This window comes from Marmota flaviventris, chromosome 1 (genome assembly GCF_047511675.1).
Source record: "Marmota flaviventris isolate mMarFla1 chromosome 1, mMarFla1.hap1, whole genome shotgun sequence".
Classification (NCBI taxonomy): Eukaryota; Metazoa; Chordata; class Mammalia; order Rodentia; family Sciuridae; genus Marmota; species Marmota flaviventris.
Window position 1 is genome coordinate 93,672,568 of NC_092498.1, and position 17,525 is coordinate 93,690,092.

General features: G+C 43.1%; 1 pseudogene; it reads left to right on the plus strand.

Annotated features, from left to right (window-relative positions):
• Positions 1-802: 802 nt before the first annotated feature.
• Positions 803-1,125, plus strand: LOC114096115 (large ribosomal subunit protein eL42-like; annotated as a pseudogene).
• The last annotated feature ends 16,400 nt before the right edge of the window (positions 1,126-17,525 follow it).

Consider the following 17,525-nt stretch of genomic DNA (forward strand, 5'->3'; position numbering starts at 1 on the left):
CATCTCTTAGTACTAGTCTGACAGAGGGAAGAAAAGGAACATTTACCAAGTCTCTTCTATGTATCAGGTGAGAGGCCTGTTTCATCTCAGTTAATATACAGGAAAGTTAGGTAAGGTAGGGATTCATATTTTCCATTTTGAAACTGTGAAACTGAAGTTCAGAAAAGAGAGGCAGCCTGTTTAAGGCCACAGAGCTAATAAAGTGGCTGAGTTGGGATTTGAACCCCTCGGCTATCTGAGTATAGAGGACATTTTTAATCTCCACTCTATATTCTCTTAGTCTGGAGTTGCTATGATCTGGACGTGGCATGCCCTGAGATTTCAAGTATTAAAATTCAGTCCCCATTGTTAGGTATTAAGAATGTGTAAACAATCTGACTATGGTAGTTAGAGCTGGGACCCAGAAAGGAGATCAGGATTAGATAAGGTCATTAGAGTCCTCCTGATTGAATACTAGTGGTTTTATTTATACACACATGAACACTCTCTGTCTCTTGCCATTGATGCCTGCCCTATCAGGAACCTGCCAGCAATAAGGCCATCACCAAATGCAGCTCCTAGACATTGCAGCTTCGGAACCAGGAGCCAAAATAAACCTCTTTTCTTAATACAGTAGTCTGCCTGAAGTATTTAATTAGAGTAATAAAAATAGGAATAATATAAGAGTCAACCAAGACTGAGTTTTAGGCATCACTTAAAAATATGATACATCTTCCCTTTCCTTTTATGTGCAAGAATGGTGAGGTAAGGACTGCATCCACAGATCTCTCATTTTCATCATGTAGACACTTCTACAGTAAAGATGGTCAATCCACCTAAAACCCAAAGGACTTTCTATAAAAAGTATGGTAGGCATTGACCTCACAAAGTGACCCAGTATAAGAAGAGCTAGGATTTCTCCTATGCCCAAGGAAAGAAACACTATGATCAGAAGCAGAGTGGCTATAGGGGAGCAGACAAAGCCATTTTTTTCTACAAGAAAGCTAAAACTAAAAGAAGATTGTGCTAAGACTTGGATGCATTGAGCCTAACTGCAGATCCAAGAGGATGCTGACCATCAAGAAATGTAAGCATTCTGAACTGGGAGGAGACAAGAAGAGAAAGGGCCAAATGATTCAGTTTTAAACTTTTTGATTTTTTTCCATTTAATTTTGAGGGGAAAATACTGAAGCTATACAAAAATTACTTGTAGGAAAATGTAATATAATCATAAAAAATAATATGATAAATCTTACTGCTTTCAGTTGTCAAACCTAAAATCTGGGTTTGTTTGTTTTTCCCTGATCCCCCCTCCCTCCCTCACCCCCCGCCCCACCTCTCTTTCTATCACTCTGGTGGAGACTGGGTCGTTGAGCAGAGGTCTAGAGGTGTGTGTGGAGGGGAAATGTGGGACTGACCTGAGAAGCAGATTGAGGAGCACAAAGAAAGTTGAGAGTCAAGGACCAGGGATTAAATGGAAACCATCAACTGGCATCCATTCAATCAAGAAGCGTCTCAGAAGGGCTGGGCAGGAGCAGGTATGGGGCCAAAGATTGGAACTGGGGTCATCAGCCAGAAGTGAGACCTATGAGGAGTCTGAGCTGATTCTCCAGGCCTGTTGGCAGAGGATTTCAGGTCCCTCTGCTATCTTGGCTGGAGGCTTTGGGGATACGCTCAGACAAGCTCTGAATTTTGTGGTTACCCTCATCCCCCAATTTGCTGCTTTTATACAATGCCCCCTGCACACAATTCTGAAATACAGAACTCTCCCCAGTTATTTGGTGTTTTATTCTATAGGACTTCATGCATATTCATCTTGGGAGGAGCACCAAACCCTGTCTAGGCCAGAGGTTTTTTAAACAATGATCCCAAGTATCTAGGCAACCACCTCAGATCGCCCCATGGGTCACAAGCCTGGAGGGTGATCTTCCCTCTTTACCCCAATAATATAAGCATAGCCTGAACAGCTTTCACCCTGCATGCATCATGTTTTAGTCAGCTTTTTCACTGCTGTGACCTGACCAGCACAATTTTAGCAGAGGAAAAGTTTGGGCTCACAGTTTCAGAGGTCTTAATCCACAGACAGCAGGCTCCGTTCCTCAGGACTCCAGGTGAGGCTGAACATCATGGTGGAAGAGTGTGGCAGAGAGAACCAGCTCACATGGAGATCAGAAAGCAGAGAAGGATGTCTCCACTTGCCAGATACAAATATATACCCAAAAGCCACACCCTCAATTAACCACTTCCTCCAGCCACACCCCACCTGCCTCCAGTTACCACTCAATTAATTCCATCAGGGATTAATTCACCAATTAGGTTAAGGCTCTACAACCCAATCATTTCTCCTCCAAACCTTCTTGCATTGTCTCACATATGAGCTTTTGGGGGACACCTCACATCCAAACCATAACACGTCAGTATGTTCCAGATTCCATACAAATCAATAGTTTTTAAATGTCTTCCTATGTTTTAAACCTCTGAGTCTAGGTGTGATTAGAATTTTTGACAGTTAGCCAGAGTGCATGGCTAGATATGTTTTCCCTCTCTCCTAAAGGAACAGTTTAAAAAATTTGAATATAAAAGTTTCTAAAAGAATGCTTTTTGTACCTGCTCCTGAAAGTTCTAAAATTATTTATGAAAACTCTCAAAGCCAACATTATACACAATAACTTGTAAAGCATATCATATTCTAGGCTGGATAAACTAGACATTTTGATTCTACTAAGACAAATTTGGGCAAAACATTAAAACTCCAGAATTGCTAAATGATATGTATTTGTGAATTATTATATACATTTTCTATTTCACGTGACTTATCAGTAGGAATCCAATTAGAGCAGGTATCTTCAGGTTTCATTGTTTTACAAAGGATGAAGATATCATAGGTTTGGATTTTTTAGCTAAAGTAATACATATAGCAAAATATCTTCTTCTAGGGTTATAATTTTTTTTTTATGTCTGAAGATCTCTGAGACACCTGCTGGACTGGTGCTAAATCAGCCACTAAGAGGAAACTGGTTTGATATCTGTTACAGTGCATCTGGAATGTTCCCCAAAGGACCATGTATTAAATGCTTGGCCCCCAGATTGGTGCTATTGGGAGGTGGTGGAGCTTTTACTGTGAGGTCTTTAGGTCATCGGGGACATGCCCTTAAAGGGGACAGTGGGGCCCTGGTCTCTTCCTCTTCCAGAAGGTGAACAGTTTTGTTCCACCTCACACTCCTGCCATGATGCACTGCCTTACCACAGGCCCAAAGTAATGGGACTTATGGATCGTGGACTGAAACCTCCAAAACTGTGATGCAAAATAAAACTTTGTTGTAAGTTAATTATTTCAGGTACTTGTTATAGTAAAAGACCACTGACTTGCATAATATCCATTCTCCAGTAACTTGAATCCATGTTTATAAGTCATAAAGAGCCACAGGAAAGACTGAAGATGTCCCAATGCCAGGTCAGAGGCAGGACCTCTAAGAAATGTTAGGTCTTTATCAGACTTAAAACTCAAGTTAGTTATCCTTTGCACTTAAAGCTTAACCTTCTTGCATGCAAAGCATGGAATACAAAGTTGGATCCAAAAGATGCAACTGTCTAACTGTGCTAAGAAGAAACAGACTCCAGAAGGTGACTAGTCTGAGGTCACTGAGTTTGTAATGGTGAGACTAGAAACAAGGTCAGGATGCCAGCTAAAAGTTTAGACACCAGCCTCCCTGCCCCAATTTTTTATGTTCACTTTTACCCTGTTTTTTCATTCCTTTTTCTTTTTGTGTGCTTTGTTCATATGTTTAAGTCTCCGAGGCTGAGTTCATTGAAGTGGCCTCTCAGACAAGGCCAGGTCCCTCTACTAGTCACCAATGCCCCAGAAATTTTCACCACCCAGCAGCTGTCAGGGTACAGCATTCCAACTCCTACCTGGGCCCCAGGATCTCAGCAGGCATTCAGTTGCTCTAGTGTAGTGATGGTCATTTCTCATGTCTATTTACAAGATATGCATCTGTTGAAGCGACTATCTCAAAATGAGGCATCGTTGGAGAGGGCATGGAGTGGGGAAAGGAGGAGAATGCAGTTGAACCCATATTCCCTATAGCAGATACTATTCTCAAGAATCCAGGTAAGAACTAGGTGTGCTGGCACACACCTGTCATCCCATTGGCTTGGGAGGCTGAGGCATTACAAATTCAAAGACAGCCTCAGCAACTTAGCACGGCCCTAAGCCACTTAGGAGATCCTGACTCAAAATAAAATATAAAAATGGTCTGGGGTGTGGCTCAGTGGTTTAGTGCCCCTAGGTTCAATCCCCAGGACTACACAACAACAACAAAAAAGAATCCAGGTATTGCCCTGGGCCTCATGAACTAGGAGCTCAGCTCTAAAATCGGTAAATCATTAGAGATTACTAGAAGTCCAGACCCCACCCCACCAACTCAGATGGACACCATCTCTCTCTTCCTCCTTCTCTTCCTTCCTTGTCTTGCTTCTATATAAATGCTAGGGTTGGGGGTGGGCATGATAACTGCCCTTATACAGCTCAAAGACAGACAAAAAAAAGAAAAACAGAAAGGCGAAAAGTATGTTAAGTCTTGTATTTGTCATTGAATATGTAAGAATCTACTGCTCAGAAGTAAGAGGAAATTCACTCAGGGACTCAAGAGCCAGAAAGTGGAAGGACAAGGATTCAAACCAAACTTTGAATGCAGAGCCCATTAAGACTGAGAAGGCACCAATATCCACCTTGCTTGCTTCCAATTGTCTTCCCCACCTCCACTCCATGTAGGTCAGTACTTGGTGAAGAACTTCCTTCAGAACACCTAGAACATGTGGAAGGCTCAGCAGAAGCAGCCATTGGCCATGGGTCCCTTACCTAAGGAATCTTCACAGCCATCTATCTCGCCCTCACAGGCCCTTCTGGAGTTAGCAGCTCTTTATAGAGAAGAGGGAATTCTTTGTAGGCACTTGGAGCCTGGGCCTTCAGCCCACCTTCAGGGTTTGCTTAGGCAAGAGGAGCAAACAAAATCAGGACCAATTTTTAACAACTATGCTGAAATCCTATTTCACGGTTTCAGAGTGTCACCCCCATTGGCAATGAAGCAGGTGATGAATGTGTTCACACTTTGTAAATCTAAGCTACCACTGGTCAGCCCTCACAGCCCAGAAACACCTTCTCCTTACCCTCAGAGGTGGGGTGGGGCTACATGAGATGCAGAAGAACAGAGGATTTACCTGCTTAGCAACTGTGGGCAGGACCTCCACCCAACCAACAGTCTCCTTCACCTCCCAAAATAGCCCTGAGGAACAAGAAGAAAGACAGCATTCTTCCCAATTTACAGACAAGGAAACTGAGGTACAAGGAGGTTATATTATTTGTCCAAGGTCCTGGAAGTTGTACATAATAGAGCTGAGACCATCTCCTTGGGTTTCTGACACCTAGACCCTTGTTCTTTTCCATTACCCATTGAGGCAAGAGATGCAGTCCTTATTAACATTTGTCATTATTCTTTAGTCTTCTTAATGGACTAAGGGACATCTTAAGAGATCTCTATTAAAACACTGCCAAGTAGTAGCAATGACAGGGTCTTTCTCTCCCACCCTTCCCCAATAAGGTCATCTGCTAATAAATTTCCTCTTTTCCCCCAAGTTCCACCCCTTTCTGACCTCTACCCTTGTCGTTCCTCCTCATCCCCACAATCTCCTTTGGCAACTGTTCTTTGAGACATGTCCCAATGCTGTCCACCCTATCGGCCCCCAGCAGGGAAGCATCCTTGGAGATGCCCACCTCAGATACATCTGTCCAAGTAAAAGAAACTGGGAAATAATGAGAAAAGAGAAAATGTAGGAACAGCAGCTGTTTTCTCTCTCCTCCCTGGAGATAGGGACTGAAGGAAAGAGGGAGAAATATTTCCTGCTTCTACAAACAACCCAGCTCCGAAGGGAGGCTTCTTTTACATACACTTTGCAGGGATGACTTAAGTAAGTCTTGACGACTCTCTTTCCCTGGAGACTAGACTAAAAGTATTGTTTAGAAATCTAATATATGGTTTATTTACTCAATTTGTGCTGAGCTCCACAGTTCCTTCAGGCCAGCCTCACTCGCCCATTACTCTATTAATGCTCCATTACTGAAATTAGTGCTGTAATTGGAGGGGGAAGGGCCGAGGAAGGGGGCACTCCTTAAAGGCGCAGGTCTTGGCTAATCACATCATGGGCAGAAGCACCGAGAAACTGGTGTGCCGACCTCGACAGCCTTTGGGCAAAGCGACGCCTCCGCAGCCAGGCGGCAGGAAATGCACCAGCCGCGATGTTGCACCGGCCAATCAGCGCTGCAGTGCAGGGACCGGGTCCAGCTCCGCCGTGGTCGCAAGCCCGAGTAGCTCACCGCGGAGGAGCGCGGCACCTGTTCCAGGCGCAGGCGGGGCCCAGGGAGTCGAGATCACAGCTCCTCGCTGCAGCTCTGCTGACTTTTATGCTTTTGCCCCGGTGCAACCCTTCACACCAGCAATTCCAAACACGCCCCATCCGCCCTCGTGTCTGTCTCTGATCCCTCATTCCTTCCAGGTGAGCTCAGGGCCCTTTGTCTTAAGCTTCCTCGACGGCCCTTATCTTTACTTCCACACGCTTCGTGTTTGCTTCTCCTCGTGTTTCTGTCACCTCCCTTGCGCACACTCACTGTACCTTCACTCTGCGCAGCCTGCTCCAAGAATCATCCCGTCACCCCCCCCCCCCCAGTTGGTATTCTCCACAGTTGCTGGTCCGCATCCCGACTTTTTTGCTGTGAGGTAAAATATAGCCGGCTACTCCTTGGATATTCAATCCATCACTTCCTCTTATAAATAAATTTCTGGTGAGCGCCACCCACACTTCTTGTCCTTATTGTTCACCGACACTCATTTCTCAGTTCTTTGGGATCTGAACTATACTCTCTCCCATCTGCTGACACCATATTCAGATATAAAGACTCCCAGTTTTCCAATCCAGTGGCCCTTTCTCGATTCTTATTCCCCATGGGACATGTGAGTAATATCTAAAATTACCAACATCCTCTTTCTGGGGTGCATGTCCTTTTCTTCACCTTTACAAAATGTTTTCTCCAAGTTCTTTTCCTCTTTTCTCTGACAGAACATTCTCTTTCTACCGCTGTGATGAACCCTATGGGAATCTGCAAATTCTAGGTTAACCACCTCTGCTGCTTCTTTCCTGGTTCTTACCTCTAGCCTGGATTTTTGTTTTTAACAGGTTCCTTACCTGAATTTTCAGCTACCTTATGAACATTCCACGTAAGCCTCAAAGACACCTTCCCCTCTTACCTTGCCTATCTCTGTTGATGACTTGATGACATTTTACAACTATGTAGGCTTGAAAACTTGCTCATCAGTAACCCTTCTGTTTTCATAAGTCTGTCACTCAAATCTATAAGAAACTAAATCCTAGGGATTCTTTCTCTATCTATGACCCTCGAAACTATCCCTTTCTCTTGGTCCCCACTGGCACTATATCTCAGTTTGACTCCTCCTCTTAACTGATCTTGCCTCCAAGCCTAGTCGCCAATCTATTCATATCACACCACTGCCGGAGAAAGAGCCGAGTTCAAGGGTCTAGGAGGATGTCACAGGGCTCCTCTAGTATGGTCCACTATTTTGTCATCAATCCCCTTTACAGTGCATCTGGATGGTGGACAATGTTCAGCATCTGCTTGAATGTCTCTGATGAAGAAAAACTAACTGCATTATTAAACAGGTCATTTAATTTTTGATGGATTCTGATCATAGACAGCTTCATCCTTACACTGAGTGAAGATCTACCTTAACTATGTCACTCCTCGGCTCTTTACTGCTTCTGTTTGTCCACAGAAGGTTCAAGTGTCCCCATCAACAAAGAGTAGCTTGATAAGTCCCTGTACACCTAGTGACTGCTTTCTCAGGTGGTGGTTTTTATACAAGGAGCACACATTTCTCTGCATTCTTGTCCTGTTCCTTGAAGCTGGAATAATAAGGTTACCTGAGAAATTCAAATGAAAGCCAAACCCTAGAGAATGACAGAGCAATAGGCAGGAACCTGGTCCTGAACTACCAAACAGAACAATCCTACCCTGACAGCCTGGTTCACTCTCCTTAAGACTGTTCCACAAGAGTAAGCTTTTCCATTCTTTAAGTCACTGGCTTTTGTTTAAAGCACCTTAACCTTTAACAAAAGCATCTCTCATCAGTCCTCTTTAGTTTATGTCCCAACTACATGGGACTTGTTTCCATATCCAAATATAATGTGCCTTCCATGGCCCAGTTCCATTGTTCAAGCTGATGCCTCTGCCTGCAATGTCTTCCCCACCTTCCCTACTTATTGTTCTCCACTTGTCTTTCAAAACTTTCTCCAAATGTTACCTTTTCTGCTTAGCCTTTTAGACACCCCATCCTGGAATTTAGTAACATGTGTTTTTAAAACCGTTTCCTTATTTTGAACATTTAGGAATGTTTTGGGCTGCAAGCAACAAAAAATCCAACCGACTGTGGCTAAAGTGAAGGATGTTTATTTCCTTAACAATAAGTCAGGTGATAGGTGGTCTCAGGTTTTTCTTGGCAGCACAATTATTTTTCCAGACTAAAAATTCCTTAAAGGAACAGAGGTTGTGTCTCTTTAATCTTGGAATCATTTTCCCCCTAGCACCACAAAGATGTTTAAAAGATGTTTTAAAGGGTAAATGAAGAAACCCACATCTCCTGATTCTTTCCCTTGTTTCTCAATATCTTTTTGCCACTCACCATTGTTGTCTATGGCTGTCAGAGTCACAAAATGGCTTCTCTGATTTTAAGCATCACATACCTATACAATAGCATTCCAAGCAGGAAGAATGGATGCAGAAACAAAATATTTTCTCCTTGTGGTTTCCCTTATCAGGGAGAAATATCATTTTTCAGATATTGTCCAGAAGAATTCCCTGAAGTTTAATGGCCAGAACTGGATCACACACACATCCCTAGGCTGGTCACTGGCAGAGGACAGACAATCAGACCACCATGGAAGAACAAGTTAAAGGGAAATAAAACTGGAGTTCTGTTAGGGAAAAAAAAAAAGGAGGAAGAATAGCTGTTAATGTGACCATGTAAGCAACTAACCATACTGTGTTATTATAATTCATCACTTTATTTTTCCAAACTAAGAATTCCTTAAAGGAAAAGAGATCTTGGAACCATTTTCCCCCTAGCACCACAAAGATGTTTAAAAGATTTTTTAAAGGGTAAGTGAAGAAACCCACATCTCCTGATTCTTTCCCTAGTTTCTCAAATGCTTAGCACTCTTGTCCTATCCAAATTTTGACTTGGGCTCCTGTGCAGAAAAAGAGAAAAATGAGGAGACTCAACACCACTCACCTCAGTGTGAAATTAAATAGAAGTAACACTGATCATTCCCAGGAGGCCTAGATTATTTTAAGGGTGTGCAGGTGAAATACTATTAGTGTCTCACATCACTTTACCCTTTGGTGCTGCTGTTGAAGCCAGAGACAGAAGTGCTAAAATCTAGCTGAAAAGCCTGCTCTCAAGATATTTGTGGACATATCAAAGTTAGAAAGATGAAAAATCCCATAAGATCAATTCTTGTGAGACTTAAGGCTGTGCCTTGGGCAGACTCAAGGTTTCTGGAGAAGCAGCTGTCCTTCAGGGTGCCCTCTGGGTCAGTGGAGAGCTACAGAGTCACACCTTCTAGGGGCAGATTGACATCTTCCATTGCCACAGAGAAGGCCCCGCTAATGATTTCCCAAACACAGCACTTTTAAGTGGTCTATGCTGTTCTCTGGTGGGAGCATACTCCCAGGAAGGGAGAGTGAGAACTGAATGATATCAAGTGTATTGAAAGTGCCATATAAGATGAGGTTTGCAAAAGAAGTCCCTAGCATGGTGTGGCCCCCACAGTAGGTGTCAATAAATGTCAACTGACTGGTTGTTGTATGATCAAACATTCCTTTATACTCTATCCCTGGCAATCAAGATAGTGAATAGGTAGTCCACTATAAATAGAGTCTAATTGTTTGATCTTAATTTCTATTTTCACCAAGATGTAAGATACAAACTTTAAAGCTTAAATCCCTGTATGATGATGACTGACCCACTAATACAACTGGAAGAGTGAAAAAAGGAGCTTGAATTTTGTTATTTTTCTCTGCAATCAAGAGGTCAATCAACCAAGAGAGTATTAAAATAGAAGGTATTCTAGTCCATTCCTTGATAAGTATTTGCCTTAAACCACTGAACAGAATATATGCAATTAAAATAATGTGGAACCTTAGAGCTAAAACATTATTTAGCCCTTGTTTCTGGGACTTGGAGATAGGAAAAATAGGAAGGTAATCAATAGGAAGGTGTTCAGGTTACTTCATATCTCTCTTAGGGTTTGGGCTAATGTAATTGTAGACTGCATGCTTCAAAACTATTTTTTCAACCTTTTCCTATTGGTGTGGTAATTAGTAACAATTGTCCCCATAATTGACAGTCTTCTCTTATATGGTTTTAAAATAGTATTATCTGTTTTTTGTTTATATTTCCAAACTGGAATTTGGGGGGCAAAGGAAACACACAAACACTACAACACTTAGCTAAACCATAAGTCCTTACTTCCAAACTTTAAATTTCACTGAATTTTATTTTTAACCTTTCTCCCTGACTTAACAGGCATTATAGACACAGTTGTTTAGGGATCTAACAAAATGACCATTTTTAGGTATATAAGACAGTGTTCTTACACTAAATGACCCCAACTTGTCGCACTGGTAAAAATCTTTTGTTTTCTCTCTCCTCCCTCATCTTTGAATGGGGCTGCCATTGCTTATGTCCTTCATGTGAAGCCTCTAAAGGACTCTGCTCATTTCTGGGAAAGGAGGAATAAAATCTCAAGTGGGTAGAAATTTGTTAAGAAAGACTAATCCAGTCATGGCTGCAAGTTTTACCCAACTGGTAATTTGTCCTGTTTGAACACAGCAACAGGAAGCTCACTACCTCCTGGGGCAGTGGATTCCATCCCTGCACAGCTCCGGTCATGATAACACCAAATCCTATATTGAGCTGAAATGCATTTCTCCTTTCTCCCCTCTGTTTGTTTCTGGTTCTACCAGTAGGACAGGAGTCTGTCATGTCTCCATAGGAGCACCTGACAGACACCTGAACTCAGGTTTTATGCTCCCTTCCCACCCCAGATGCTCTCTTCTCTGAAATATGTAGTTTTGATTGTTTGATCACTCCTGCGATTCTCTGTAATGACTGAGATGTGTCATTTGACTCATGGGAGTCTTAGTTCAGTTAATGGGAGCAGGAACAAGATGAAAGTGCCAAGGAGAAACTGCCCATCGCCAGCTCTGGGGTAGTTAGCCATCATCAGAAGAGAGACCAGGCTTTCCTGCAGGATGAGCCACCAACGTTCATTCCTCGTTGAGGGCTGTTATTGATACGGGATGGCCACTCACATTGAAAGTCCAGTACAGAAGCTAATTCCCAAGGTGTGAGCAGGGAGCAAGGAAACCACAAAGAACATTGCCATCCAAGGGCTGGTAACAATAGGAGCAGGTCACTATCCCTATCCATGTCCAAAGGGTTAGGGTTATGATAAAACAGTGCTGAGTTTGTCACTAGTCAAGTTACCTTCATTTTAAAACATCAGCATTGACAGAAATTGTTTAGTTTATATTTTGAATCTTTGCTTTTAGCTATTAATTGGCATCCAATCAACTGGTAAGAACTCCTTGGTTTTAATTAAGCATCAGTCAAGTAATAAATCAAGGAAGACTGCAGGAGTGGGAGCATGAGGGAGGTGCATTCTGGGACTGGTAAGGGAGCCTGTGGGCAAATGCCAAGCGCCTTCCTTCTGCTTTCTGAGGTGGCAATTATATGTCCCTCTTTGGTTCAGGGCTGAAGCCCAGGCTGGCTGGGAAGCAGCTGGCACCGGCCCAGGCAAGATTGCATGCCTGCCCCCCTGGGGCCCCACTTCTAGCAGGTCACCCGGGTTTGTGTTGTCACCTTGAAACATTCTAGAGAGCTGTGAGCTTCAGAAGGTGAGGCGCTGGGGGTGGGGGTTGGGGGCAGGGAAGGCCAGCCAGGCAGGGTGGCTGGAGAGTTTTGACAGCCCAGAGCAGAGCCCAGGATCCCATTCCTGACGACGTGAGCCCCCCAGGCAGGCGCCGAGTGGATAAGCGTGTAGACAGCCCGGCCAGGCTGGCCTGTGACGCTTGCCAGCACCTGCAGATAGCAAGCAAATAATTGGCACATGTTTAAAAAAAAATTAAAAACCTCTTGGATGTGAGTATTTTCTAACAGCATCTGGCGGGAGTGCCTGGGAGGAATTTAATCAGCAAGAGTTGTTTAAACGGGGCTCCGCGCGGCGGCCCAGCGAGGCTCGTAATGAACTCCTATCATGTGCCACCCCTGTCTGCTGAGGACATTCAATTTGTTAATTCTGCAGCTGGTGAGAGAGGTCAGATAGGAAAGTGACGATTGTTTTTTGACGTTCCAACCCCTGCTCACATCTTTCTAATTAATCCTTTTAGGAGCCACAGGGAGATTAAGAAGGAGAAAAGGTGAGGGAAGCAACCATGAGAGAAATTGATGGAAAAACAGCGCTGCCCTTCTCAGATGGGATGGATGTGGGAGGGAGGAGGGGTGGGGAGAGGAAAGGAAAGCTGGGCCTGCAGGCTGCTCTTCTCACACAAAGGAGCATCGGGTCCTGGGATGGGACCCACAAGGGTCCCCAGATTTTTTCCTATGGTGACTATCAGTTTTAAACAGGGAGGAAGGATGCATGGTCTCCATCCTGGGTCTTGGACAGACCTGCAGGTATCAGGATCCATGGAATTGTGAGGCCTCCCAAGCAGAGTGACAGCTGGGCAGGGTAGGTGTGTGACTTGCAGTTAAAGGCCTTTGGCCATTAAAGTTTAGTAAGAATGTCCCCTGGGATCCAGAGGGCCTAGGTAGATGTCTCCACCCCTGCATGTCCTGTGACCCTTGCCAGCTTGTGGGAGATGTCACTGGGGTGTAGCTGTCATCAGGTGGCACCTCTAGATCCATTCTTTCTTCCACTCCACCCTGTTGTTTGTCATGGAACTAGAGTCCTGTGGATCTCAGCCGCAGGTCCCCCTGTCACTCAAGTCTGGTCAATGGGGAGCCCCAATAGCTGGGAGGAAGGGGGCTGTGGGCTGCCTAAGTGAGACTACCTCACCACAGTTTCCTTTGAGGTTTCTTTGTTGCTGCTACCTCCAGTTTTTGGCACTGCCTCTCCTGGTTTCCCTCTATCCACACACAGCTTTGTAGCTAGTGTCTTTGTATAAACACCCTCAAATCATCCAGACTGAGGATACTTCCTCCCATTGAGACATGATACTGGTGCCTGATGAACAGGGTACACCTGAGTTTGCATGGTAAGGATGTGAGAAAGTTACTTAGCTTCTCTGAACCTGGATTCACTTATCTGCAGAATGGAGATAAGGATGCAAAACCACAGCTTGTGACATAACCCAAACCAGATACCTAGTAGTTGCTTAGTTAAAACCCACTTCTTTGCTTATTAAAGACTCAGGATAGGTGAACCACCAAAATCTGTAGAGTGCGAAATGAAAGACTACAATGAACCCTTGAATCATTATTAAACTGAAGCTATCCAAATACTTTTCCTGCCAGTGTGACCCTGCCTAAGTGATGCTATTTCATAGGGAATATCTGTCTTATAGTCAGAAGATAACCCTGCTCTGCTCTGTCCAGCTGTGGCAAGCATTGAACACAAAACACTCATGTCCACTCTACATCCCTGTAACTCCTCACATCCTCCGGTATCTTCATTCACCCTCTGACATTCATCCTGCAAGTCTATGTGCTAGGGAATAAGGTGACTCAGGCAGAGCACCAAACTTCACAGCCCGCTGGTGATGGTCTCTAACTTTGATGGAGTGATAAAATGCCATACAATTCCATCAAGCACAAGGTGGAAGTAATTAATTTGTGTGAGTGTGTGTGTGTGTGTGTGTGTGTGTGTGTCAGGGGAAAAGGGTCTGGAAAGGCTCCTTCAGGACCTTGAAAGATGAACAACTCAGAAAATAGACAAGAGTTCTGTGTCAGAGAGGACAGTTTGTGCAGTGTGGCTCAGTGGCAGGAGAATAGGGGGGAATTCTGCCCAAGGTCCATGGTGGCTGGTATGTGAGGTCCAAAGCTCTGACAGCAGGCAGTTTCCACTGGAAATAAAGGCTAGCTTGAGAAGAAAGATTTGAAAACCACCCTGAGAAATATAGCTTTGTTCAGGAGACAAAGTTGAAATAGCAAAAAATTTCTAAGTATCTTAGAAAGAAAACACTGGTACAAATAATGAATTTTTGTAATCACCCATGTCCTGAGAGTAAGGCTCTATGACCTGGGGCTGGCAAGAGATTGGTCCTCAGCTATCATTGAGACATCTCTCTCCCAGCTCCCATCTGGGATGCTACATGGTCTCCAGAGACTTGCACAGGGACAAACTCCAGGGGGCCTGCGAAGCTAGCTCCTAGAAATCTGGCCACTTCTCCAGGGGCTGCCATGAGGTGGGAGTGAATCCCACTGACCAGAGACCGCTCCCCAGGCTAGGAGGAAGCTTTTCTTTTGTTTCTTTGCCCCTGAAAATCCCCCTCCTCCTCCACCTCTTCCTCCTGGACACACAGCCTAATCTGCCATGAGCTTTTCTGAAATACAAGAGAAACCCTAGACTTCCTGCAGCTTCTGTTTACATGCTGTCCTGCAAAAATCCCCAAGACAAAGACACTCTAAGGGCCTGACAACTAGTTTGGGATGTGAGAGAGAGCAATCCTAGGGAAAGAAAATACAAATAAGTATGTCCATGGCGTATCCTCTCCAGTACATTTTTAAGGCTTTGATATTATTACATAGTAGGGCAGTCCGTATTCTGAGGTCATCTGCCAAAATAATTATCAGAATAATGCAGCATCCCAAGTGTTTTTGGCAAAAACAATCCAATTAACTGAAGTGGCAATAGGAATTTTTAAACTTGATATTAAGAATTAATAACAATGGTAACTAAAATAGTCTCCACTAGGCAATGAAATTCAGGGCAGAACTGTTCATTATAATGGTCTTGAAATGTAGAGTTTGAATTTCCTCTCCCAGTGATATGACTTTGGGCAATTTTTAAATCCCCGAGTTTCAGTTTTCTTGTTAATAAAATGGGGCTGTCCTACTAAGCATGGTGATGCATACCTTAATCCCAGTGGCTCAAGAGGCTGAGGCAGGATTGTGAGTTCAAAGCCAGCCTCAGCAACTTAGCAAGACTCTGTCTTAAAATACAATATAAAAAGGGCTAGGGTGTGGCTCAGTGGTTAGGCACTCCTGAGTTCAATCCCACTAGCAAAAAAAAAAAAGGTGGGGGAATTGTCCTTTTAGCATTGTATCACAGTTCATAAAAAGGCTGGCAGACAATAGGTATTAAATACAGGCTGCCTGGAGGGATGGACCGATAGATGCATGGAAGGACAGATGGACAAATGGACAGAGAAATGGGTAGACATCTCAGCCATTTGATTTATTCTGCTTGCATAGTACAAGTGTCAAACACCTTAGAGTATTATTTAAATATATGTGGTCACGGCATCACTACGGAAAGTTTGCACCTTGGAATACATCTAAGCATTTTGTGAACTTTCAGTCAGAGTTTAGCTTCTAAACTAGGATCTAAACTAGGGTCTCTGCCTTGCATATGCAGATTACTACACATATAAATACTGAAGGTGGGGAGAGAAGAGGTGAGGGTCAATTACCTCATTATCAGGTGCAAGGGCAGCACATTCTTCCATTCATTAGCACCCACTTATGCCTGCCAGGAGAAAGTCAACCAGCTGCCATTTGTCTAGGGCTCCAGTACAAGAGGTGACCCTGAGCAATAGAAGACCAGGCTCCAGCAGTAGAGAGGTCAAAGGAAGAAAGTGTAGATTTGCCAACCTCTAGAAAGAGACAGCTCTCCTGGCCTCAGAGCCTTCTCCAGAGATGCAAAGATCTGATCCTCAGGGTCCCTGGCTGGGTAGAGGGAAGAAGCTAGAAAATCATGAAGCCAATGTTAATCATAATAAAGTTGCTCTTCAGGACAGTGAGAAAGAAAATCTACCCAATGTAGTGGTTGGCAAGAGAGGAAACTGGCAAGTGAAGTAATTAGCCTAAGCAAGGAGCGGCAGTCTCCAGGTCCCACAGTGAGAGAGTACAGCAGATACAGAATAAGACAGAGAGGGCTCCACCCGATAAACTGCCACCTAAATGTGGCATGTTATAGGCCATCAGATTTTCTAATTTTCAAAAAAGTCTGACATCTAGATATATGAGGAATTATGTGATATGTGAAATCTCCCAAGTTCAAATGTTTAAGGGTTGGTTATATTTCTAAAATGTTCAAAAATACTGTGTAAGTCAAATGAAACAAACCTAAAGGCCATCAGTGACCCTCAGACTTCCATTATCTCAATCAAACACCAAATCCAGGCCATGAGGCAAGAGTCAAAGGCGAATCAGAGTCAAAATTTACAGTGGAAGATGCCATGCACCCAGGATCCAGAGTCAAGTTTAGAATTAACAATTTACATGAGATGATAGGTGATGGGTTATGAGGGGCAGTTTAGTGAATAGCAACTTAATTCTGACAGATTCTATCTAGTTGGCATGAAGCTATGTTCTAAGTGTACCTTCTAGTCTTTCTGTAGACCGAATTGAATTCATGGCCCTATATATAACAAATCAGTGATTATTACCATTTGGTAATAATGAGGTTGTACAGTGAAGATCATTTTCACATATTTAGCTTTTAAGTTAACTTTTCTTTTTCTGAGTATACATACCCAGAAGAAAAATTACTCTTGCATTTGACTTATGCTATAAATTGATTTCCAGAAAAAAAAGTTGTATCATGTGTCAGGTTCAGCCTGACTTGTGTCAGGTGGTTTTGCTAAATACTTCATATGTTCTCCTACATTTCAGATTCCCTTGTAATTAGCTTGGGGTCATGCAACTAATTCTGGTGAGTGGGCTAGGAGTAAAAATGGCATACATCTAAAATATATGAGAGGTATCCTCCTTTGTACTTATCAAGGCAATACTATACATTGAGATACTACCATGGACCCCAGAATCACAAAGTGGAAGAGAATCACAATAAATAGCCATTGGGTTTGTTATAGCATCATAAAACATATCCAGATTAATGCCTACAATTCTATAATGCTATCATTAATATTTTCTAGCATTTGGCACCACCGTGAAAAATACTTATTTTAACTTATTAAGGAGAGGTTATATTATTCCTCAATTTTATTTAGTCTCGCTGAGATCATTTGTTAGGTCGAATTTTTTTTATGTTTATTAACTAGTGATAATTTGCCTATTTTATAAATTATCAATTGCTACTTGATAATTTATCCTATTGAATTTTTCATATTTTTCTTATTATTTAAACATCAAATTAGTCCTTTGCATAATAAAGATAATAAGCCTTTGTCAAAAAATTGACTGAAAATATTTTCCTGTGTGGTTTCTATCTTTTTATTTTGTTCATCATTT